A 24,513-nucleotide genomic window follows, 5' to 3' on the forward strand; every position below is an offset into this window, starting at 1 on the left:
TTCGATGGATCGAGCCACCACCGAAGGTGATTCTTTACCTTTGGCGAGATACTCAGAGAAGCTTCCAGATTCTCCTTGTCGTGCCAGTTCTCTGCAAGGAAGAATTGAAGCGGTCTGAGGTGCAGTCTCCCCAGGAAACAAACTTCTCCAGTGATGAAATGGTCCCCAGCAGACTCATCCATTCCCTCACCGAGCATGTTTCCTTCCTCAGGAAGGCTGAAACTTTTCTAAACACTGAAGTTGTCTTTCTTGAGACGGAAATGCTCGAAAAGCCACTGAATCCATCTGAATCCCCAGATAAACGATGGACTGAGTCGGGGTCAGATGGGACTTTTCGAAATTCACCAGAAGTCCCAGGGACTTCGTCAAGGTCAAAGTCGTGTGGAGATCCTCCAGACACCTTGTCATTGACGAGGCTCGAATGAGCCAATCGTCCAAATAAAGGGAGATTCTTATTCCTCCAAGGCGAAGCCATCTCGCAACATTCCTCATCAAGATCGTGAAAACCATAGGAGCTGTGCTGAGCCCGAAGCAAAGGGCCCTGAACTGGAATACCTGTCCCCGCAGGACAAATCTCAGGTATTTCCTCGATAGAGGATGTATAGGGACGTGAAAATAGGCGTCCTGGAGATCGAGAGAAACCATCCAGTCGCCTGGTCTTAGGGCTCCCATGACCGACTGGGACGTTTCCATTACGAACTTTTCCTTCAGAACGAAAAGGTTCAACTTGCTGACGTCCAGAACTGGTCTCAACCCCTGACTGTTTCGGAACCAGAAACAGCCTGTTGTAAAGCCCGGGATTGTAAATCCGAGACTAGCTCCACAGCTCTCTTCTCGAGCATTTGATTGAGCAGGTTGAAGAGAATTTGCTGTTTCTCCTGATGATAGGATGGCGACAGATCTATGGGAATCGTACTCAATGGAGGCAATACGAGGAATGGGATCTTGTATCCCTTTTCGATGACTTGGAGGGACCAGCTGTCCGTCCCTCTCTCTCTCCAGGCTTTTGCAAAAGAAAGGAGCCTGGCTCCTACCGGTGTCTGAAGGTCTACGGAGTCATTTCTTGCCCCTGGTCTTAGAAGGGGCTCTACCTCTTGAGGGACCTCTGCCTCGAAAGGACGATCTAGAGGAGGGTCTTCCACGAAAGGGCTTCTGAATCTTGGAAGTCTGCCCAAGGAAGAAGTCGAAGGGGCTGCAGGACGTCTAGAAGACTGGGCCAGGAGGTCCTGAGTAGCCTTCTCTTGCAATGTGGAGGCCATATCCTTGACTAAGGGTTGGGGAAAAGATGGCTAGAAAGCGGAGGCGAACAACAATTCTGCCTTCTGAGTAGGAGAGACCGACTTTGCCGTGAAGTTGCAGTAAATGGCTCTCTTCTTTAAAAAGCCCCGCACAGAAATGGGCAGCCAGTTCTTCGGAGCCATCCCTAACCGCCTTGTCCATACAGGATAGGACACTAAACAAATCTCCCAGGCTAATGGAGTCAGGGCTACGAGCCTGCAAGTCCAAGACTCCCAGGCACCAGTCCAAAAAGTTAAAAACTTCTAAAGACCTGAAAAGGCCTTTCAGATGGTGATCAATCTCAGATAAAGACCAGGACACCTTTGCTGAAGAAAGGAGAGACCTTCTGGGAGCGTCCACAAGGCTGGCAAAATCCCTTGGGAAGAGGAAGGAACTCTCCAACCAACCTCCTCTCCTGTCTCGTACCAAATTCCTGCTTTTCCACTCAATCTTGATGGAGGTAGGGCGAAAGAAGTCTTGCACTGAGCCTTCCTGGAGTCCATCCACTCTTGAACCTTGCTAAAGGCCCTCTTCGTAGAGAGAGACGTAGCCATCTTCACAAAACCAGAAGACTTTTGTGACTTAGACGAGGTTAGCTGCGAGGGGGGAGGGCGAGGAGCAGAGGGTTGAAACTTGTCCCCAAACAAGTCTTTCAGCAGCCTAGTTAAGACTTGGTAGTCTGCAGAAGCTGAAGAAGAAGAGGACTGATCCTCAACTGCAGGATCCGAAGCGCAAGAAAGCTCTCCTTCTTCCACAGGAGCAACGGAAGGGGCAGGAGAAGAACCGGAAGGACGAAGTCCTTGCAGACCAACATGCAAAGGGACTTCTGCTTGGAAGAAGTCCGAGAGGAGTCACGAAAGTCACGAGCAGAAGAATCAAAATGAGAGTCTCGACGGCGCCCTGACGAATCCCGGCGAGCTTCTTGACGAACGATCCGACGAGTCCTGGTGAGCGAGCAGCGAGGAGGCGTCATGCCTCGCAGCAAGAAAGGCGTCGTGCGAGCAGCAAGGGAGGCGTCTTGGCGAACTGCAAGGAGGCGTCCTGGCGAGCAGCCAGGAGGCGTCATGACGCGAGCAGCAAGGGGGCGTCATGTCGAGCAGCAAGGGAGGCGTCCTGCCGAGCAGCATGATGAAGCGTCACGCTTAGCAGCATGAAGCGTCGCTTAGCAGCATGAAGCGTCACGCTTGGCAGCATGAAGCGTCATGGCGAAACAAGAGGGTCGTCGTAACGAGGGCGTCAAGCCTGGCAGCGTGGCGTATCAGAAAGCGGGAAAGTGCGATCCCTGCCAAGACCAGTAAAACGCTGAGCAACAGGACTTCTAGCGGGCGGCGAAGCATGAGACGACGACGAACGAGGAGAAGGAGAAGGGGAAGGTTTAGACCTCTTGATCGGCGGCGGGAATCCTTCCGGCGACGACACGCATCGGTCTCCTTCTGGGCCATTAAAGAAGCCAATTGCTCCTGCATGCCTAGGAGCAGCTTACGAGTAGGAGAAGATTCTACCTCAGGAGAAGGACTGATCCTATGAGAAGAAGAGGGCGAGGGGACGCCTTCTTGCTTCTCACAGGGGAAGCAACAGCCTTCTTTCTGGGAGCGGCGGAGCGCTCAAAAGCGTCATCGTCCGATGACGTCCTGGTCCTCTTCTGCGGTGGGATGGCGTCAAAATCCTCCGGAGAAGAGCGAAGAGCGTCACGAGAAAAGGGGCGTGAAGCGTCCCCCTTCTCTGAAGCTTCTCTTCAAAGGGCGAGAATCCCGAGATTTCCATTCCCGGCGGGAGGAGGAATCGGGGAAGAGAAGCAATCATAAGGATTCGTGCCCGTGCACGATCTTGGCAGCCTGGGAAGCGTCATCAGGACATGCGAAGGGACGCCAGATCGGTGGGGTCGCGTAACCCTCTTGCGGCTTTCGACTTGCCCACTCCCTGAGTCCTGGGAGTCCGACAGAGGTCTAGACCTAGAGGCGTTATACGGCCGATCTGGCGCCCCCTCCACAACACTAGGGGACGGACACTATCACTGCACTTCACAGCACTTTGAAGAGCGAGCATATTAGCTTCAAGGCACGAATGGAAGACATAATAATCGCCAGGGCATCACCATCCGCAGACACAACCCCAGGGTTGGGGGCAACACCACAGGGTTAGGAAGAGCTACGTCTACAGGAGGGTTAACAGGTGAAAGCACACTACCCTGACTCCTACTACTTCTGGAGGAAGACCTCCTGAGCCTATCTCGCTCTAGCTTTCTCACATAAGAATCATAAGTCCTCCAACTAGCATCAGACAAAGATTCACACTCCTTGCATCGGTCATTCAACAAACAAACATGTCCTCTACAACCCGAGCATACAGTGTGAGGATCTACCGAAATTTTCGGTAGCCTCACCTTACAGTCTTGCACACGGCAAACTCGATAACTAGAAGAACTAGATTCAGACATCTTACTCCCAGGAAAAAACAAAGCCAAATCCAAAACAATCCACAATAGCGTATGCCTAGCCACAAGTCCAAGTCAAAAAACCAAAAATCAAACAAATACTCAAGTGACAACCAAGTTTTATCCGAAATCCAAGACGGAGGTACTGAAAACAAGTGTTGACAGTACCGGCGACAGAGAAAATCTGAATAGAAAATGGGAATGGTTCCTGATACCCGCCTCCCAGCGGCGGGAATGGGTACTAACCACCTGATCTCCCACTGCGTGTGTCGTAAGTTTTGAAATTCTGTCGGACTAACAGAGAATACAGCTATATATATATATCTGACAGGTAAGTTTCATGAACAAAAGGGTGTTTTGGGTGTAAATAAAAAATTATGGCAAAACTACAACAGTCATTTTGTTGAGTAAAAAGCCACAATAATGCAAGTGATAGACTATTTTTCCAAAATACAAAAAAGGATAAAACAGGAGTTTTTGACCGTTTGCACAACGGTCCTTTTCAGTTGGCTGAAGAGGACAGTTGTGCAAACAGTCGAAAGCTCCCCTCTTCTATCCTTTCTTGTATTTTGGAAAAATACAGTCTATCATTTACATTATTGTGGCTTTTTACTCATTATTTCCAATCACAATATAGTGATGTACCACAGAGTCATTTTGTTGAAACAATATTGTGATCAATGCAAATTCTTTCAAAACAGGACGATCTTCAACATCTTTTTGGAAACATTTTGAAACTTTTTTTTTCTTCAAACTAGTAAAGAAGATATTTTAAGTCATAATCACTATATACACTAATGCCCGAACTTACACGATTCGAGTTGCGCGAATTCACAGACACAAACTTTTCATTGGGACCTAACTAATTGTCATACACGAGTTTTTCAGACACGCAAACATTTGCAAATACTGAGAAACCCTTGCAAAAGAGTTCATTTTAATTTTTATGTAACTTATAAGCTTTCAAGCTTCTATGTGTAAATTAAATAACATTAAATAATAAAAATAGTTTCTCTCTCCCTCTCTTTTACTAAGATGAGAGAATTTTTATGGTACATGTACAGTTCATTTGTTTTGTAGTGTATATAAATTTTTTACTTAATAATAAGTACTAATTTTCAAATATTAATAAGATTAAGATTAAATAATAATAATATAACTGTAATTACAAAATTCATATGTGATATGTATTTTAAACAAACAAATATCTTTCCCTCACCTTTTGTAACTCTAAGAGAAGCTCGAAGGCAAACCTGTCAGATGTGGCAATTTAACATGACATGAAGGGGCAGTGTTGTTGATTAGCGGGTCAAAGGATTCTCTCTCTCTCTCTCTCTCTCTCTCTCTCTCTCTCTCTCTCTCTCTCTCTCTCTCTCTCTCTCTCTCTCTCTCTCTCTCTCTCTCTCTCTCTCTCTCTCTCTCTCTCTCTCTCTCTCTCTCTCTCTCTCTCTCTCTCTCTCTCTCTCTCTCTCTCTCTCTGTAATAATTCCCAAAAAAATTTCACTCTCTTAAGTAAGGACAAACGTCTTTACCTGTAAAGTAGATAATTTTAAATTAATCTAATTTTACGTGTACCTCTACGAACTGTAAATGCACCGTTCTAAAACATAGACACTTAGAACATTTCAGAACAAAGAGAAAGAGACAGAATAAAGAAGTTTTTAAAAACATGGTTGAGAAGACTTCTAAAAATAGATCGTAATCTTCACAGTCTCTTATATTTTTACGTCAACCATTTATTTATTTTTTTAAGGGTAATGTATTAAGCTAATCCTTAAATTTCATTTAAAAGTTAATTTATCACTTTGGGAGCATGATTAGGGTCATACTTTGTGTTTAAACCCTAGAAATAAGCATTTATTAGCATTTTTTGAGACCATTCCGAACTTACATAAGTTCGGGGTATGGCTGTACAGTATTTTGATTACAAATTGGCATGCGTTCAATTTGGATGGAATTCAGATATAAAATATTTTTCTAAAACACAAAGGCTCTTAGCATAAATTTCATGATTTCTTCATTTTTTTCTTCAATGAATAAGTAACTGAAATTTATTTGGCATCATAACTAAAAGATCACCAATGCCGACATAAATAATGGGTAAAATCAAAATAAAAAATTTTTAAAAAGCAGGAAATCAAACTGAAAATAAATCAATGAAAATTATACATTTTGAAAACGTATCCACATGATCAGCTTCTGAATCTGAAATTTAAAATGCCACAAGCATAATATGCAACATTCCCTTTATTCCAAGAATCATGATCATGAAACTGTCATCCCCAGCTAGAACCTCAGAGAGGAGTCGATCCCCGAAAACTCCAAGATTGGGAAATTCAATGAACATATGCTAGCAGACCAAAGTAATCATTGAAGTACTGCCCGTATTCATCAGTCATCAAAACTTAATAGTCATAGTATAAGTGTGCTCAGTGCAGAGTCAGCTGAGTGCAGTTTCTCACCTTCAAGACACGCTTTATACTTCCAAGGAAATCAGACACATGTAATCTCCCTTATCTTATTTTGATTTACAGTATGCGAGTGCTGTTGTCAGATATCACACATCTTTTTATGCTTGGCAAGATGTCATGAAGTGGGTCTCCTTGCAAGTGCCTAATTCCATTGCGAATGCTTTTGATAATCTGACTGCCACTTCATGGCAAATAAAAAATTCTGTTTCCCTGCAGTTTGAAATGTGAGTTTGGAAGCCTCTGTAGCCTATACCAGTGTCTAATCACAAATGACGGGTGATATATATCTGCGGCCAATTTTCCTGCGTCAACTTGCAACTTGAAGCACCAGTGGCTAATCTAATGCCAGCATGGTGAACAGAAACTACAATCTTCAACTGGCTATGGTTAACTGAAGAATAGCATACAAGCACAGTACTTTGAACCTTTAACAACTTAGCTAAAAATGACATTGTTGTAATAAAATAAAGTTTTATATATACTTACCAAGTAATTACATAGCTAACAACTTCAAATAACCAGCAACTAAAATTTGAAAATTCTCGGTAGCGATTCTTTTGTTTTGTTTTGGTGTAAGTAGCTAGCCCCGCCCACTTTCGGGGAAGAAGAGGAACAACATAGCAAAAAGGATCAATTTGTTTATGCTGTAATGTTCATGATAGGGGAGGAGGGAGGGCTCCCACTCTGTAATTACTTGGTAAGTATATATAAAACTTTATTTTATTATAAAAATGCCATTTTTATATTTATATAAGAAACTTACCAGTAATTACATAGCTGATTCCCACACTGATAGGCAGTACAGCCAAGTGTCACCTGCTACATAAGTGGGGACCTCGCAGCAGACTTCTCGGAAAGCTAGCAGTGTAGAAAGTTTGCCCCTGCCCTGGGTGCAGTACCAACATACAACAGCCAATAACAATGCTGATACTTAAACAAAAAGATTAAAAACACCATCACCCAACCATTAAAAGACCTGGAGAGTACCCCCAGGCTCCCCTAAAACTCAACACCAGATTCCAAGGTGAAGAGTAAGGATGGAAGGAACACTTCCTATACTTCCTTCCCCAACACCGTGACAGCTACCAATAAAGGACCCAAGGTACTGCAACCATTAAAAGCTGTTTCAACATCGACTAGATAATGCGCTGAAAAAACTGACTTGCATCTCCAATACGTGGATTTGAGAATGGAGGCAAGAGAAAGATTATACCTGAATGATAAGGACGTAGCCACCTCTCTAATCTCGTGCTCTTACCCTCAGAACAGGAAGAAGCTCTTCTCCCACTTCTGAATGTGACTCGCAGATAAGACCTCTTAGAAAGAAATAGAGGGCATTCTTCGAGAGAGGTCGTGAAGGGTTCTTCACTGAACACCACAGGTGATCAGACACACCTCTTATCTTGTCAGTCTTATGGAGGTAGCACTTGAGAGCCCTTACTGGACAAAGGAATCTTTCCTCATCTAATGAACCTACCACCTGAGATAGGTTCTTAATGCTAAAAGAACAAGGCCAAGGTCTGACTGGATTCTCGTTCTTAATGAGAAAACCAAGTGTAAAGGAGAAAGTCGCATCTCCATTGGAGAAACCGATTCTCCTATCCAGAGCTTAGATCTCACTTACTCTATTGGCTGTAGCGAAGGCTACTAGGAATAAAGTCTTCTTAGATAAGTTCCTCAGTGAAGCAGAATCAATAGATTCAATGGGTGGACCTGAAAGCCATTTAAGTACCATGTCCAGGTTCTTTGATCTTTGCGCTTTGTCATATCAAACGATTTAAATAAATCCCGATCTGAAGAAATATCCAGACCTGTATGCCTGAATACAGAGCCTAACATTGCTCTGTAACCTTTGATAGTGGATGAGGACAAACCTTTAGAAGTTCTCAGGAACAAGAGAAAATTGGCAATCTCTGTCAAAGATGTCTTAGAAGAAGAGACATGATTTGCTCAGCACCAAGTGAGGAAAATAGTACACTTGCTTTGCTAGACATTGGCCGAAGCCTGTCTCCTGCATCTAGAGATAGCTTCTGCAGCCACTCTCAAAAATCCCTTAGCTCTGAGGAGTTTCTTGATAATTTAAATCCTCATGGAATCACCCAAGATGGGGTTGTCTGAGAAGCTTGCATTTTTGAGGAAGTAGTCTTGGGAAATTGGACAGGAGACTTATCAGGTCCGAAAACTACTCCCTTAGAGGCCAAAAAGGAGCTATGAGGATCATCGAAGCATTCTCGTGCAACCTGAATTTGTTTATCACTTCCCTTACCATCCTGAAAGGAGGGAATGCACACAGGCTCTTGTTGGACCAGTCCAACAGCATGGCATCCATTGTCCATGCTGCAGGATCTGGGACTGGAGAACAATAAAGTGGAAGGCGGTGATTTTTGGAGGTTGCAAAAAGGTCTGTTGTCGGCCTTCCCCACAGCTTCCACAGCTCTATGCATACCAATGGAGCCAACGTCCATTCCATGGGAATCACCTGGTTGCTGTGACCCACCTGGTCCTCTAGGACGTTCATCTTGCCTCGCACAAATCTCGTTACCATCCTTGTCTGATTTTGATGAGCCCAGAGAAGGTCCCATGGTGCCTCACAGAGGGAGGAGGAGTGAGTTCACCCTTATGTGCTTATGTAGGCCAGGGCAGTCATTTTGTCCGAGTGTACTGCAATGGTCTTGTCTCGAACTTCCAAAGCAAAGGCTTGTAACCCTAGACTGATCACAGCCAGTTCTTTCAAGTTTATGTGTCAACTTTCTGTTCCATCGTCCACCTTCCAGAGACTTCCTTGTCCCCCAGGATCGCGCTCCAACCTAAGTCGGATGCCTCTGCATAGAAGCTCAGGTTGGGGTTCAGAGGAAAGAGAGACTTCCTTTCTAGTAGCCTGTTTTCGGACCTCCACCAAAGCAGGTGTTTCTTGATGTCATGGTGATTGGGAACACAAACGAGTCAGGAGATTTCTTTCAGTCCCAATTGTCTCTGAGGTAAAACTGGAGTACTCTCATGTGCAGTCTCCCCAAGAAGACAAACTGTTCGAGGGAAGCCAATATTCCTAAGAGGCTCATCCACTTGTTGGCCAAACACATTTGGAGAGAGAGAAACTCGTCTACTGTCTTTAGGTAGGTTTCTATCTTCTTGGGTGCTGGAAAAGCCTGGAAAAGTCGAGAATTCAGACTCATTTCCAAATATACTATCTGTTGAGAAGGAATTTGCTGAGACTTTTGAAGGTTGATCAAAAGTCCCAACTCTTTCGCTAGGAAAAGCGTCTTTTGAATGTTCCCCATGCAAGCTTCTTTTGTGGGAGAACGAATGAGTCAGTTGTCTAGATAGAGCACAATGTTGATCTCCACAAGATGAAGCCAACCCACTATCGGAGCGAGAATGCGGGTGAAAACCTATGGGGTCGTTGAAAGTTTGAAGCATAGTGCTCGGAACTGAAAAATCTGGTTCTGGAAAATGAAGCGAATGTACTTCCTCAAGTCTGGATGTATGGGGACATGGAAATAAGTATCTTGCATATATATGGAGACTATCCAGTCCCCTTGATGAATGGGTGCAAGAATTGAGCGGTTCGTCTCCATTCTGAATTTTGTCTTCCATACAAAGATATTCAGGGCGCTGACATCCAGCACTCCATCCTCCTGAAGACTTCAGAACCACAAAAAGGCAATTGTAAAACCCCTCTGATTCTACATCTGTGACTTCCTCTATCGCTCTTTATTGAAGACGAGCAGAAACTTCCTCTGAGAGAGCCGAAAACCTTCTTGAGCCTATCGAATATGTGGTTAAGGCAATGGGTTTCTTGACTAAGGGTGGATAGTCTTCGACGGGAATAGAGCATCCACTCTTGAGGATCTCTATTACCCATTGTTCTGCTCCTCTCTTGCTCCATTCTTCCCAAAAAAGGAGTCTGGCACCCACTCCTGCATGGGGACAACTTTCCTCACTTTTTGCATGAAGGTTTGGTTTAAGACTTTTTGATGACCTTGGAGGAGAAACGGACATTAGCACGAGGCTTTGACTGAAATCTTTGCCAGGCGCCTCGAAAGGGCTGGCACTGCGCAAGAGAGGAAGACTTAGCACTGAAGGAGATACTCTTTCAAGTGCATTTAGAGGACTGAGCCAGGAGATCTTGTATTGACTACTTTTGCAAGTCTGAAGCGATACCATTAACCACTGCTTGAGGGAAAAGGAAGTTGCGCACTAGCGGAAAGGAGGAGAGCAGATTTCTGTGCTGATGTGACCCCTCTGGAGGTATAAGAGCACCAAAGCTCTCTCTTCTTTAAAATATCTATAGAGTACGTTGAGATTAATTCCCGAGGAGCATCTCTAATTTTTTTTCTAGAATATATTTAATTTTATGCTTTGCAAGGAAAGTTGTTGTAGTTAAGGTTCTACTTAAATGGTTATAAGGTTTTCGTTTATTTAGCTGCATTTACAGTTTTCATTGTAAAAATAAATACACTGAAAATACTATATAGCATGGTTTCAAGTGTTCTAGTTTGGATGTGTTTTTTTATTCTAAAGATTTATACAGGCAGTCCCCGGTTTACAGCGGGGGTTTCGTTTTTCCGCCGCGTCATAAACCGAAAATCGTTGTAAACCAAAAAATCGTCGAAAATCCGTCAAAAATCCTAGGAAAACCTTACTTTTAATGCTTTGGGTATATTGAAAATGATGTAAACTGCATTTTTATTGTTTTTCATAAAAAAAAAAAACCTCCAAATTTTTATTATTCTGCCGTTTTGGAGCCATATTTCTTCCGTCGGATCGGCGTCCAAAGCATCGTAACCCCGGGACATGCGTCGTAAACCGGGAAATAATTTCTGATGAATACAGTGAACTCCCCGTATTTGCGGGGGATGCGTACCACATGCCCCCGCAAATAGCTAAAATCCGCGAATACCTAAAACCCCTCTAAAAACACTTAGAACTGCCCATTTTGATAGTTTAAACACAGAAAAACCCTGTAAAAATGCATATACCTGAGTATTTTGACAGTTTTATCACAAAAAGTGCATTTATTCATGAGAATTATATGAAAATACAGTAATATGTGAATATTTCTCAGTGAAAAATACCACGAATGGGCGAATTTTCTGTGAATAATGGCTAGATATGTTCCACATAGAAACCCGCGAATGCATGAGTCCGCGAATCATGAGAATGCAAATACGGGGGGGTTTACTGTATATTTGAAAAGCGTTGTAACCTCGGAACGTCGTAACCTCGGAATGTCGTAAGCCGGACCCGTCGTAAACCGGGGACTACTGGTATGCCCATTTTGATGTACTTGTGTTTCCAAGAGCTTGTAATTTTAATTGTATCATGTGGTCAATAAGCTTCTATCTATCTATCTAAACATAATGGTACCTAGAAGATCCAATGAGAAGTCCAAGGGAATGGAAGGAAAGTCCTGGATTTTCTTGGCCAGGATGCCCATTGCCCAATCCAGGAAACCTGCCACTTCAAAGACTTTGAAAATGTTTTTCAACAGGTGACCAAGTTCATCGGAAGCAAACCTACGGGAGGCTTCAATAAGCCCCGAGAAGTCCCCCTGGGGTTAGGCAGATGCACCCAGGGAGGGAACTTCTCTGTTAGCATAATACGAATACCTCCTTCTCAATTAGCATGAAGGAGGATAACAGAACACAGCCTTCCCCTGTTCTCTATTGTCTGCTAACCATTTCAATTAAGTCTCAAAAAAAGGAAAACAGTCAAAATTTGGTAAACTGTCTAATTTAAGTCAACCAGACTAAATAAATGCCAAAAGGCAATCAAAAGAATCGAAATTACTTTATCAATACTTCTGGGAAAATAACCAACAAAGCCTACGAAAATCCAAATTTACGCTGCTGCTCACAACCTTCGTCGAAAGCCAGCAGAAATAAATTGATCCTTCTTGCTAGGTTGTTCCTCTTCTTCCCCAAAAGTGAGCAGGGCTAACTACTTACACCAAAACAAAACATAAGAATTGCTACTGCGAATTTTCAAATTTTAGCAGCCGGTTATTAGAAATTGTTAGCTATGTAATTACTTAGTAAGTTACTTGTATAAAATAAGGACTTTATGCAATCTTGGAAGTGTCTGATGATCTGCAAAGCAAGATGTATAAAATGTAGTAAAAAATTAAACCCCAAAATCAGGTTCTTCTACACAGGGAATGTGTTGAACTCTATGTATGGGTCTATTGCAAGAATATGCCAAAAATGAATGATGATGGTTTTACTTATTAAAAACCTCAAGCATTCAGAACTCCCCATCTGGTAATTTTACTGACTGGAAGCTGAAACTTTCTAACAACCATGACCATTCTTGCTCTTGTAGAGGAAATAGAAAGGTCATCAAAAAAGTGTGAAGAATGAAATAAATTATCACTGGAGAAAGCCATTTATTGTCAATGCACAGTAATAATGAGAACACTACCCTGTGGAGCCACTTGATTGTTCCTTTCAGACAAAGGAAAGGTGTTACTTATTTTTCTTTAAAAGAACCATCATAAAAATGCCTAGACGAATAATGGAAACTTACCTCTTGTGCACAAGTTTCTACTTGATGCAAACGACTGCTAAATAGGTGACTCAAGGCTGATTACAATGATGGTAGAAAGCATTTTTTTCTTTTAAATCATAGTGTTCATGTAATGAAACACATTTCTTTTCAAATACCCATACAAACCTTACACTGACTATCCCATTATATTACAAAAACATGATATCAATGCAAAAGGACAGCAACTTGCAGCTAAAAATTTGTCTTTCTCAGGGTACCATAAGGCTACAATCTTAGCAAGTTCACAAATGTTGGGCATCTATGATAAGGCCACATCCTGTTGATAATCATAGTTTAAAAAGCCAGGTGCTGTACCATTGCATGTTGATAGGGCAGTCAAATTCTCTGTACAGGTGAATTAGTATAAGATTCCTCCCCATCTTGTGCTAAGTTGGGTGGCCTGTTTTTTGCTAGGTCAACAGCAGTATATTGATGAATCTGGTTTTCTGGAGACATTTTTTAAAGTTCAACTAATGTTAAAAGCACTTGGAGTGTAACTGACCACGAGTTTTTAAACTGGTGAAGGATTTGAAGTACAGTGAACCCTCGTCTATCGCGGTAGATAGGTTCCAGAACTGGCCGCGATAGCTGAAAATCCGTGAAGTAGGGACACCATATTTACAGTATTTATTTAACATGTATTCAGACTTTTAAAACCCTCCCTTTACATAGTACTGTTAACAAACCACCCTTTACAGTAATGTACAGATATCTACAATACGTACATACAGTACACAGGCACAAATGATAAGCAATAAAACAGTAAGTGAACATAAAAAAATAGAAAGATTGTTATGGTGCGTACTGTACAATTGTACAGTATTTTACTCACCACGATAGAGTTGGAAGTTACAATAAAGCCCTCCTCGTATGTACTGTTAACAAACCACCCTTTAATGTACAGAACACTTAATGCATGTACAGTACCCTAATCTAAAACAGGCATTAATATTAAAATGTTAGAATATTAAAGTATATAAAGAAATAAAGATTGTTACTGTACCCACCATGAAAGAAGTTGAAGAAAAACTTGAATGATGATGGCGATGAATTTGCTGCACAGTAGAAATGATGATGATGAAGCTGATGATGTCTTCTACTGTGCAGCCAATGATTGTATTTTATGTCTCTTCAGACTGAGGTGTCTTTTCCTGGGACACCACTTCAACTTCTTCCTGGGACACTTCTTCAATTTCTTCCGAAGGCATAGTAGCAGGAGGAACTGGCTCTTTTTGCGAGGCTGGAAGAACATTGTGATCGGAAGTTGCTGCGCTGCTGCTTCTTTTTCGATCGAAGAGCATCCTGTAGGGAGTCATGTCTTCATCGATTTTGTTGCAGAACAGCAGAGAACGAACCATATCCTCGTCCCATTCTTGTGACAATTCTTTCAGCTCCTTCGCTAGGTTGCAGAGCTTGGCAAGCCGTTCTAATGTTAAGCCTGTTTCTTCGAAAACTTCTTGGGTCTCTTCCTGTGGTTCATTTTCTTCCTCACTGGCTGATTTTGTCAGGTCTTCGAGGTCTGCGTCAGTTAGCGGCTGGGAATGGCAGTCCAACAACTCGTCAACGTCTTCCATCGTCATGTCGCCAAACCCGTCACCTCCAATTATCGCAGCCAACTGCACAGATTTCCGTACTGCAGAGTGTTGAATCTCGGCAGGCGTAAATCCCTCGTCGTCGTAAACAATCTCGGACCACAACTTCTTCCAGCTCGCGTTAACGGTAGCAGGTTTCATTTCTTGCAGTGCCTTCTGGATGTTCTGAAGGCACGTGGCAATTGTGTACTGCCGCCAGTACGCCTTCAAATTGAATGTTTCATCCTCATCTTCTTGGCGGCATCCACACACGCAACGAGGTCCGCCAAGGTATTCTTCGTGTAGAGGGCCTTGAACGCCCTGATAACCCCTGGTCCATCGGTTGAATTAAGGACGTTGTGTTGGGTGGCAGGAACTCAACCTGAATGCCCTCATGCGAAAGATCAGTCGCGTGTCCACCAGCGTTATCCAACAGGAGAAGGATCTTAAATGGCAAGCCCTTCTCTAAGAGATATTTACTGACTTGTGGGATAAAACACTGGTGGAACCAGTTGGAGGTCAGCATCTTCGTAATCCATGCTTTTGGATTATGCATCCAATACACAGGAAGGAGATTCTTATTTTTATTTTTCAAAGCACGAGGGTTTTTCGACTTATAAATAAGCCCTGGCTTTAGCAAAAATCCCGCAGCATTGCCACACATCACGAGGGTAACACGATCTTTGAATGCTTTAAAGCCAGAGGCTTTGGCTTCTTCTTTGAACAGGAAAGTTTGCGATGGCATTCTCTTCCAAAACAAACCCGTCTCGTCCATATTAAAGACTTGTTCGGGCTTGTATCCACCTTCAGCGATAATATTCTTGAACGTCTCATTCGCGTAAGTTTCAGCAGCGACCGTGTCAGCGGAAGCAGCCTCGCCATGCAGGGAAACGCTTTTCAGGCTGAAGCGTTTCTGAAACTTGGCGAACCATCCTTTGCTGGTGGTAAAACGTCGTGTCTGAGGCTGGGAATCAGTGGATGTCCCTGCTTGAGGTTCATCTACATCATCTTCGTCGTCTTCCTCTTCTTCTTCAGCGTGGTCGCCATCATCTTGAGGTTCCTTTGCCGCGAAATTCTCATACAACCTCAAAGCCTTGGTTCGGATGGTGTTCGTATCCAAGGCTATTTTCTTCTTCTGGCAGTCGGCAATCCAGATTGACAAAGCACCTTCCATACGGACGATCGTTTTATTACGAGCCGTAACAACTCGCTTTGCTGACTTGATGGTGATGGCAGCCGTCTTCCTAATCTTCGCCTCATCCTTCTTAATGTAGTGAACGGTGGATTTGTTCACTCCAAAATGGCGGGCCACGGCCGCGTAACTTCTCCTTCCTTCAACATATCGAGAAGTGTCACCTTCTCAGCAATCGTCATCATTTTCCATTGGCGTTTAGGCTCAGTACCAGCCTTAGCAGAAGCAGAACGCTTTGGGAGCCATTGTAGGGGTTAAACAAAGTTAAAAAAAGTTCAACTTCAAACACACACTGTCACGCACAGCACTGGTAATGTAAACAGCATCTATCTACCGAGAGAGTGGGAAAGCGAAGTGGCCGCTAGAAGATGCTGCAGGTCAGAGACAAGGGAAGCTGCTGCGGGTCGAAGAAACGGTCAAAACACCAATCACAGGCGAGATTACAAAACTTGGGAGCTGATTCGTCATCTATCACCAATGGAACCAATCACAGCCCATCTTACATGCTAGTTTCAAATTCAAATATACTTTACGCTATTTTATGCTTTTTTTTGTTGTAGTAGTATAGGTTTATTCGAGATGTGATTTTTGCAACAAACAATATTATTGGATGCAGTACAAAAGATTCATGGAAAAGATGCACATTCATTACATTTGTATTTTATAATTAGTATATATGTAGCCATCAGCAGCCTTACACCATTCAAATATGACAATGTCAGACTGCATCTGATTAGCGTTTCATGTTCAGTTTAATTTTACTAGTACTATAATGAATTATCGTATGATCACATTCTCTTTTTGTTTAATTTCATTTGTACTGAATTATATGTCATAATGCAATGAACCAACAGTACTAGCAGATATTAATAATTATTAATGGAATTAATGAAATATTTGGGTCTTCATATATCGCGACTATTTTTGAAATTTCCGGAAAATCCGCAATATATTTTCTCTTATAATATACATACGTAATGGAAAAAATCCGCGAAGTCATGAATCCGCGATAGTCGAACCGCGAAGTAGCGAGGGTTCACTGTAAACTCATTTCCATCAGGAGAGTTCTTTTCTTCACTGAAAGAACCAAGGCCAGCCAAGACTGGCACAGAGGTGCTTTAGTTCCTCCTCTGAACTGTGCTTCAAATTTCTTGTAGATAATATTTTGTTCAGTGCAATTTCTGTGATAACCTTACCAGTACAGTCCTTGAAGCTCTATGTAAAACAAGGTTCAGGTGATCAAGGAACTGGTCAGTGGCAGAATAAACCTGACTCTTTTGGGTTGAAGTTTATTCTGTGTAAAGAATTCAGTGGCATCTCAAACCTTGGAACTTTTCTATATTTCCTTTATTTTACGTCATTCCCCGAATTTAAGATAATCTTCATCCACACAACAGCGGCGTAATGCATTCAGGTGGTCTATAGTTAGTGTCACCAACTTCCGGTGCACTGTCAATTGTATACTCGTCATCCAATGATCTCCAGTGAAACCTACAGGTCAGTTAAGACTTGCTACAGAAATATCAGTACATGAGAAGATACTCATCTGAGTATGGAAGGGGGCAGGCTTACCTATACAGTATTAAGGCCCTCGTAGTGATGCTATGAGTTTGCCATTTGCATTTGCTAAAACACTGCCCCATATTGGATCTCTACTGTCTGCATTTCCCATAAGAGGGAATGGCCATTGGAGCTGGTTGATAAAGTCAGCTACGTCACCTCAAGAGATACTGTTATTAGGGGGGCAGATAAAGCAAACAAAATGTACACTTTCTGATGCAATCTACAGTATTTGTTCTGCAACTGGCTGAGGAGTTGTATGTAGCTCCAAATGAATGTATTTGTATTTGTAAGGTCTCATAATGACCTTTACGTCTGTACAGTACTTAGACCTCTGTCCTTAAAGTTAGTTCCATTGCAAAACAAAAGGGCAGATTCTGCATTATTTACAGAAATCTTGGCCTGAAGTCCCATTTAAATTCCTTGACTTTCCAGATTTCCTGAGGACTTCCTGAAGTGTGGTTGGGTATTATATTTTTCTTGACATTCTTAGGAATTAAGGGGACGGGGGCTCTAGATTTCTGGGGTATTTAACTTATTAGGTGTTTAATTTATTTTGTTTGAAGACATAAGTAAGGGACCTTACATTTCTTGTGAGGGAGAGGGGAGAAAGAAGTCTCCCTCTTCAGCAAATAATGGAGAACTTTCATGTTTTGCAACAGACTTCTGAGGAGTTGCAATTTTTATCTGACATCTAGTGAACTAACTGTTTGCTTTGTGGTTTGGGTTACAAGTGGTACACTGAAGCTGGTCAACTGTCACAGAGCTTTCCATTTTTTGTATACCCAAGAAGGCTGTTCAAATTTGAATCAGTTATAATACTATAGAGGTTCCTGTTTGAAAAAGCAAGACAGGTATTCTTTCATTTTCGAGGTTTACATGGGAAGGTACATAACAGTACTCAAATGTGAGAGATGCTCATGGAACTTTTGTATATCTGTCATACTTCCTTATGTTGCATATCCTATATCTCTTCATTTAAGTCATACAGACCCCCAGGTAAGATTACTCCCCTTTCATGGCTAAAATTCCACTGAGGTTTGTGATCTATTGCTCATTGTCATCTATGTTTATGTGACTTACTCAAGATTTAATTTTGATTTAGCACAGGTATGAATTTCTTTACAAATCTACAAATGTCTCCATATCCTGTAGTATCATCTTTCTTTTGTGTTATCACATCAAATGTTTTTGAGTCAACTTTCCCCTTTACAGGTTCTCATGACTCTCTTCTGTATTTTTTTTTTTTTTCCTTAACTATCAGATATGAGTCTTCTTCTGTCCCCTTTTCCCATGATTTCATGGGCCTTCCTTTACTTTCACATCTACAGCTTTTCTGACCAAATATTTCTCATTCCTTCAATCTTCGAGCTCTTAGTCTACTTTGCAGATTTCTGATCCATTCCTTACTCAGAGCCTTTCTCACCATGCTCTGGCCATGAATCTTGGCAGCCTATGCTCACACCTTTTAAAACTATTTCAACAGATTTGAACTGGGCTCTCGGTGTGGAGGTAATCTAACTATATTTTCCCATGTGGACTTGTATTATGTCAGACAGATGAAGTTCATAGTTTTTGCACTATGTACCTAGCTTATGTTAGGTAAATAATCCTCACGGTAGACTAGATTTAAAAAATCCACACAGGAAAGTCACAGTTCAGAAAGGAGGATGTGTAGACAACTACCCTTCCTAATTGGCTAATTCAGAGTCACCAGGTAAGTGGTTCAGTTGAAAGCTAATAGAGTGTTCAAAGCTTTTGAAATCTGGGACAATGGAAGAAAAAGGTATATCATCCTCCATTAGTTCCAGTCTTGTAAGAATGTCTCTCTTACTACTGATTGAATGTCCAGGTTCAGAGACAACCACACACTGGAAGTTAATGGTTCTTACATGTGGCAAACAGGTCCACTTCCAGATGTGGAAGCATGTTGGCAATTACCGTACTGACTTGAGAGTGGCTGAGCATCAGCCCAACCTCTTGATATAAGACATTGTACAATAGTCATATTGTCTAGGATGAACAAAATCTTCCTGCTATCTGACAATCCTCCCGGTGGCCTCCCCAACCTGTCAAGGAGGCATCGATATGAATAATCACTTGTATGAACAGTGGAGTCAGGTCAACCTGTTTGCCAGAGACCCCTTCCAGGTCAATGGATGGAGGACCTCCCCAATCTCCAATGAAGGCAATCACAAAGCCTTTTCCTGGCATGTGAGAGCCAGACTCTTTACATCTTACAGTCGAAATCTCAGGATTAGGTCTACCACACACGCAAACTGTAATAGGCCCAGACTTCGTTCCAACTGTTGTCTGGAAAGGCCAGGCTGTGCAAGGAATCTTCTCAGGTCCTTCTTTATTCTGGTTTGTGTGCTGTAGAGTTGTCGGCTCGCACTCTGCTAGGCACGAGTTTGAGTCTCTGGCCAGCCAATGAAGAATTAGAGGAATGTATTTCTGGTGATAGAAATTCATTTCTCGTCATAATGTGGTTCAGATTCCACAGTAAGCTGTAGGTCCCGTTGCTAGGTAACCAATTGGTTCTTAACCACATAAAATAAGTCTAATCCTTCGGGCCAGCCCTAGGAGAGCTGTTAATCAGCTCAGTGGTCCGGTTAAACTACGATATACTTAACTGTGAGTGCTGTTGGGAAGAGGCAGCTGGCCACAAAGAAAATCCCAACAAAATTCCAACCTTAGAAAATGTCTGCTGGATGTACGGCGGGACTTGTTCCAATTCATTAGGAAACCTTTGTCTGGAGTCTGTTGACTACCACTCTGATTTTGTCCGCATTCTTCTCTGGAGGCTCCCCAGATTTGCCAATCATACAGGTAGGCCACCAGTTAAATTTCTTCCTTCTTGAGCTCCCATAAAATAAAGTACAGTATACAGAAAAATTTACACAATGCATGTTCAAACTTGTTGTGTCGACGATCACCCTTTGTTTGGAGGAATCTTTCTTGGGGACACTGAATAGTGGTGGCAAATAAGCATTTCTTTCTCTATGACCCTCATTTAAGAGAGGTATAGTTTTTATTTTAGAGGAGGGGGAGGGTGAGACCATCTCTACCCTGGCCTACTGAAAATTATACCATGTCCCCAAAAGGAAGACTTCCACTGCATGTGATGCAAGTCCTACTGGGCTCAACTCTTCCCTTGCCTTGAATATACAGTCTAGGAGTCGATTTTTCTATTTCCTGCTAGGAGCATCTTTGTCCACTTCGAAAGAGGTGCTGCTGCCATTGTTGTCCTTTCTTCTGTTGTTGAAGGGACCCAAGTGTAGTGACTGGAGGCTTGTATACTCTGATGCATACCAAGCTTTCTTAGATTTGGGAAGAGGAAACTCTCAAAAGTATTGTTCCCAGATTTCCCTTTTCCAAGAATATAATATATTGCGCAATTCTGTTGTCAGGCTCATTCAATGAGTTGTGCAGCAACAGATTCAAACAGGTCCCAGCTAAAGGGGGGAAGAATGCAATAGGAAGGTTACACTGGGGAGCAAAATGTTGGATCCCACCGATACTTCCTTCCAAGCCTTAATGAGACACTCCAGAAAGTCATAAAGTATTCCCCATAGGGTTCGCATAAGTGTTTTGGCTACTGCAGCGAACACTGTTCTGGAAGCTTCTGGAAGCTCTTTAATAGCTACTTCCAGCATACTAGGAAGTTATAATATTGAGGAGGTAGAGCCTAGCATAAAATTCAGCCACAGCTGTACTGAGATTTTTCTTGTAGGGGTCCCAAATTGCTGGGTAGCAATGCCCAATGGGAGCTTTTTCCTCTCAAAAGGAAGGACAAGTGTTGCCGATTCCTTTGCAGAACTATCAGATACTCCTACTGAAACCTTTATAACTTACTGAGACAGCTTAAAATGGGGTCTTTCATCATTTAAACTTGCTGCCAAGAGCATTTTATATATATCACACATGTCTAGCAACTAACCAAATACTCCTTTATTCCTTAAGGGGTTGGCTCATGGCAGTTAGTTATGAGCCTTTTCCACAGGCAAAAAGCAGACTGAGCAATTCACTGTGACGCAGGTAACCTGTGGGTTCTGCATTACAGCAGCCAAGTAGTGATAAAAAACCAAGTATTTACTAAAATACTACCTAGTATTGGCTACCTATATCACTGTATATGCAGCCAACAATGGCTAACAAAATTTCAAAAAGTGCCCTTGCCCTGGGCACAATACTACAATAAAAAACAACCAGATAATACTGTCATCTGCACTGAAACAAAGACCACGACCCATCGGCTGAGAGTGGTGGATGCTCCAGGTACATTGTACCCACCTGGTTCTAAAAAAAACTCAGCACCTTACTACAAGGTGAAGAGATAGTAAGAGAAGATCCTATGCTTCTTTCAGCAATGCCAAGCCAGTTAATAATAATCTCAATGTACTGCAGAATATTTTCATACTGTTTAAACTTCTCTGAAGAGGTGAGAAGCAAAAATCGATTACACTTCCAGTAGGTTGATTGTAGGATGGACGTATGCATGAAGGCTAATGAGGTGGAAGTTGTTCTGATGCCTTTAGCTTTCACTTAAAAGTAGGCCCAATGCTCTCCTGAAACTATGAATGGTCTCACAGACCAAGTCCATACATGAAGAAGAACAATGCGTTCTTAGACAAGAGGGGGAAAAAGGGTCCTTGTCAGAACACTAAAGGTTATGAATGGCCCTCTGTGCTTCCAGTCCTGCTCAGGTAATACCTGAAAACTCCAATGGAACAGAAAGCTTCCCATTCTTCCCCAGAGGTAAGGATGTGGGCAGATTTGGCACCAGGCGATCGGAAGCTGGCACTAGTATGTAGGTGGCACCAGCTCAACGCTAGATAAATAATTGGTTGGGAGCCTGGGGATACTCCTAGGAGCTCAGGAGAGCACTGGCACAGGGTGAAATGGAAGTCAGGCAAGGCAAAGGCTCGGGCTGGAGGGTGCTCCTGGGAGCCCGGAGCACTGTCCCCGGCTGTCAAGACCGTCGTCTCTTCCATTAACATTGGTTTGACGGAGAAATTTAGGTCATTAAATAAGCCTTAATTCGGATCACCAAGTACTTATACGAAATATAACAATGTTATTAGGATATTGTTACAATCAACCAATCATCACCAAGTTACCTCCCACTTTCAAGTGCATTTTTTCTAGAATAAAAAAAAAACGGAGTGTAGGTTAAGTTAGGTGGGGGTCTGGGGGGGAAGGGTACTAGCACTTTTTGGCAGTTTACAATACAAAAAAGTTAAGTATACCTTAGTTTTACCAGACCACTGAGCTGATTAACAGCTCTCCTAGGTCTGGCCCAAAGGATTAGACTTATTTAACGTGGCTAAGAACCAATTGGTTACTTAGCAATGGAACCTACAGCTTATTGTGGAATCCGAACCACATTATAGCGAGAAATGACTTTCTATCACCAGAAATAAATTCCTCTAACTCTTCATTAGCCAGCTGGAGAGTCGAACTCGGGCCTAGCGAGTGCTTGGCCACAACTCTACCGACTTGCCCAACGAAGAGCTAGTTTACAATACAGCCCTCTATTTTGCTCACTTTGTATTTTTTCCCACCCACAAACAAAGTTTCCCTGTGTGGTCAGCCATATATAGGCTAATCGAAGGAGATAAGGGGGTTCCAGGATATCTAAAACTACGGTAATTTTATGGAAGACTCCAGCCAGCCATTTCGAAGGACTCCAGCTAGCCATTTTGCATGAAAAACCATTTTGGGTATTTCATGCAAAAATGGATGGGAAATGATAGCGAACTAAAAGAACCTAAAAATACCAACCTATCATAACCTAGGGGTGCTTACTGGTTACAATTTTGCCGTATTAGCTATGGCGGGGGCCAGGGGGACGGTATTGTCTTACCTTATAAGTTGCAATTTTATTAATTATTTTTCTCTGTTATTAAACATTTGCGAAGGTTATACATTGAGAAGAAATTTATTGTTCTGATGTGTTTTACCCAAGAAAAATATAAATTATAATGTGGTATGTGGCTGGAGTCTTCCAAAAAATAACCCCTACTACTAACTTGCCACCAAAAAGAATGTCAGGAACTTTAGAATCACACAAGAAAATAATAAATTTTTCAACTACAGGAAATGATAATGGCTTGAATAAAAATTTACAAATAGTTACCTTAATATTGATGGCACTTCTTATAGCCTAACCTTGTTAGGCTACTCGACTTGCAGGTGTAGGCTGTCAACAGGTCCAGCGCCAGCCAAAATCTACACATGAAGGTTCAACAAAATTGCCATGTCCATAAGTAATGAAGTAAAATCGACAACCTTCTCCGTGGCAGGAAGCTCTATAGCCTAGCAAACAATCGAGAAATTTTGTGACACTTCGTTTGTCAGAGGAAGAAGGGGTATTATTGCAGTAAGAGGCAACATGGCACAATGACATAGAAATATGTTTTTATGACTGATTTTGATGTGTTTTGTACGAATTTCACCTTCAATTTCGTCGAAAATTAACGGTTTTGGAGCTAACTCCCTGTACATAAGTGGACCAAAAACCATCAATTTCCGACGAAATTCAAGGTGAAACTCGTGCTTAACACATCAAAATCAATCAGAATAACATATTTCCTTATCAGTGAAACCCACACAACCTAACCTAACCTCTCACAGAAGTACCCAGGTCACAGACCCTAACTTATGCATGACCAAAGGACGAAAAAATAAGGTTCATATCCCGTCCGGCAAGTGCAATAACTAATTAATGTATGGATACCCAACTCCACCTGGGCAAGTACTAAACACGGCGAAGGGGCATTCCATTTGGCCGACATCAAACACATGCACCGCCAGTATCAGAACCCCTAAAAGTTAAATGGGAGAAAATAATCCAGGTATTTCTAAGAAATTATCAATTTCCGACGAATTTTAATGTGAAATTTGTGCGAAATACATCAAAATGACCTGGAAAACTGTATTTCCTTGCCATTTGGCTTTGTTGTCTTTTACTGCAATTTTACCGAAGCCTTATAGCCTGATCTAGCATGGGTGTGCCGGCAGAAGGTCACACTTGCCCAATAATGAATATGACTCATGAACATTTGCACTCACCAACATATGTAGCCCATTCGTTTCAGGCAAATCCACGGTATTGCAGAGACTGACTGACATATGGACTATAATGAATTCTCATACAAAAAATGCCAATTAATATTGAATAAGCTCTAAGCAGTTTCAGAATATTAACGAAAATCCTTCTTGTCACCAGTGTTCTTCAATAGTTGTGTTCCTCAAGGACAAACAATGAACAACAGGCAACTGACGACGATCATTGAGAGTTCGCTGTCAGACAAAATTGACGACTGACTGACATATGGACTTAGTGCCAGTAACAACGACAACTTTTTGGGAATGCACTTTTAACTTTCTATATTGAATTCTCATACTTAAAAAAAATGCCAATTAATAATGAATAAGCTCTATTCACAGAATTTAACT

The 24,513-nt window shown here is 42.2% G+C and overlaps 1 long non-coding RNA gene across 1 annotated transcript in view; it reads right to left on the reverse strand.

The window, feature by feature from the left end:
- Positions 1-24,175, reverse strand: part of LOC136855149 (uncharacterized) — a 56,740-nt gene extending 32,565 nt beyond the window's left edge. The window contains exons 1-2 of the long non-coding RNA XR_010857926.1: positions 24,127-24,175; positions 4,932-5,047 (exon numbers count right to left, since the gene is read on the reverse strand). This is a non-coding gene — a long non-coding RNA (uncharacterized lncRNA). The remainder of the gene's footprint in view (positions 1-4,931; positions 5,048-24,126) is intronic.
- Positions 24,176-24,513: the final 338 nt, after the last annotated feature.

This window comes from Macrobrachium rosenbergii, chromosome 30 (genome assembly GCF_040412425.1).
Source record: "Macrobrachium rosenbergii isolate ZJJX-2024 chromosome 30, ASM4041242v1, whole genome shotgun sequence".
Lineage (NCBI taxonomy): Eukaryota > Metazoa > Arthropoda > Malacostraca > Decapoda > Palaemonidae > Macrobrachium > Macrobrachium rosenbergii.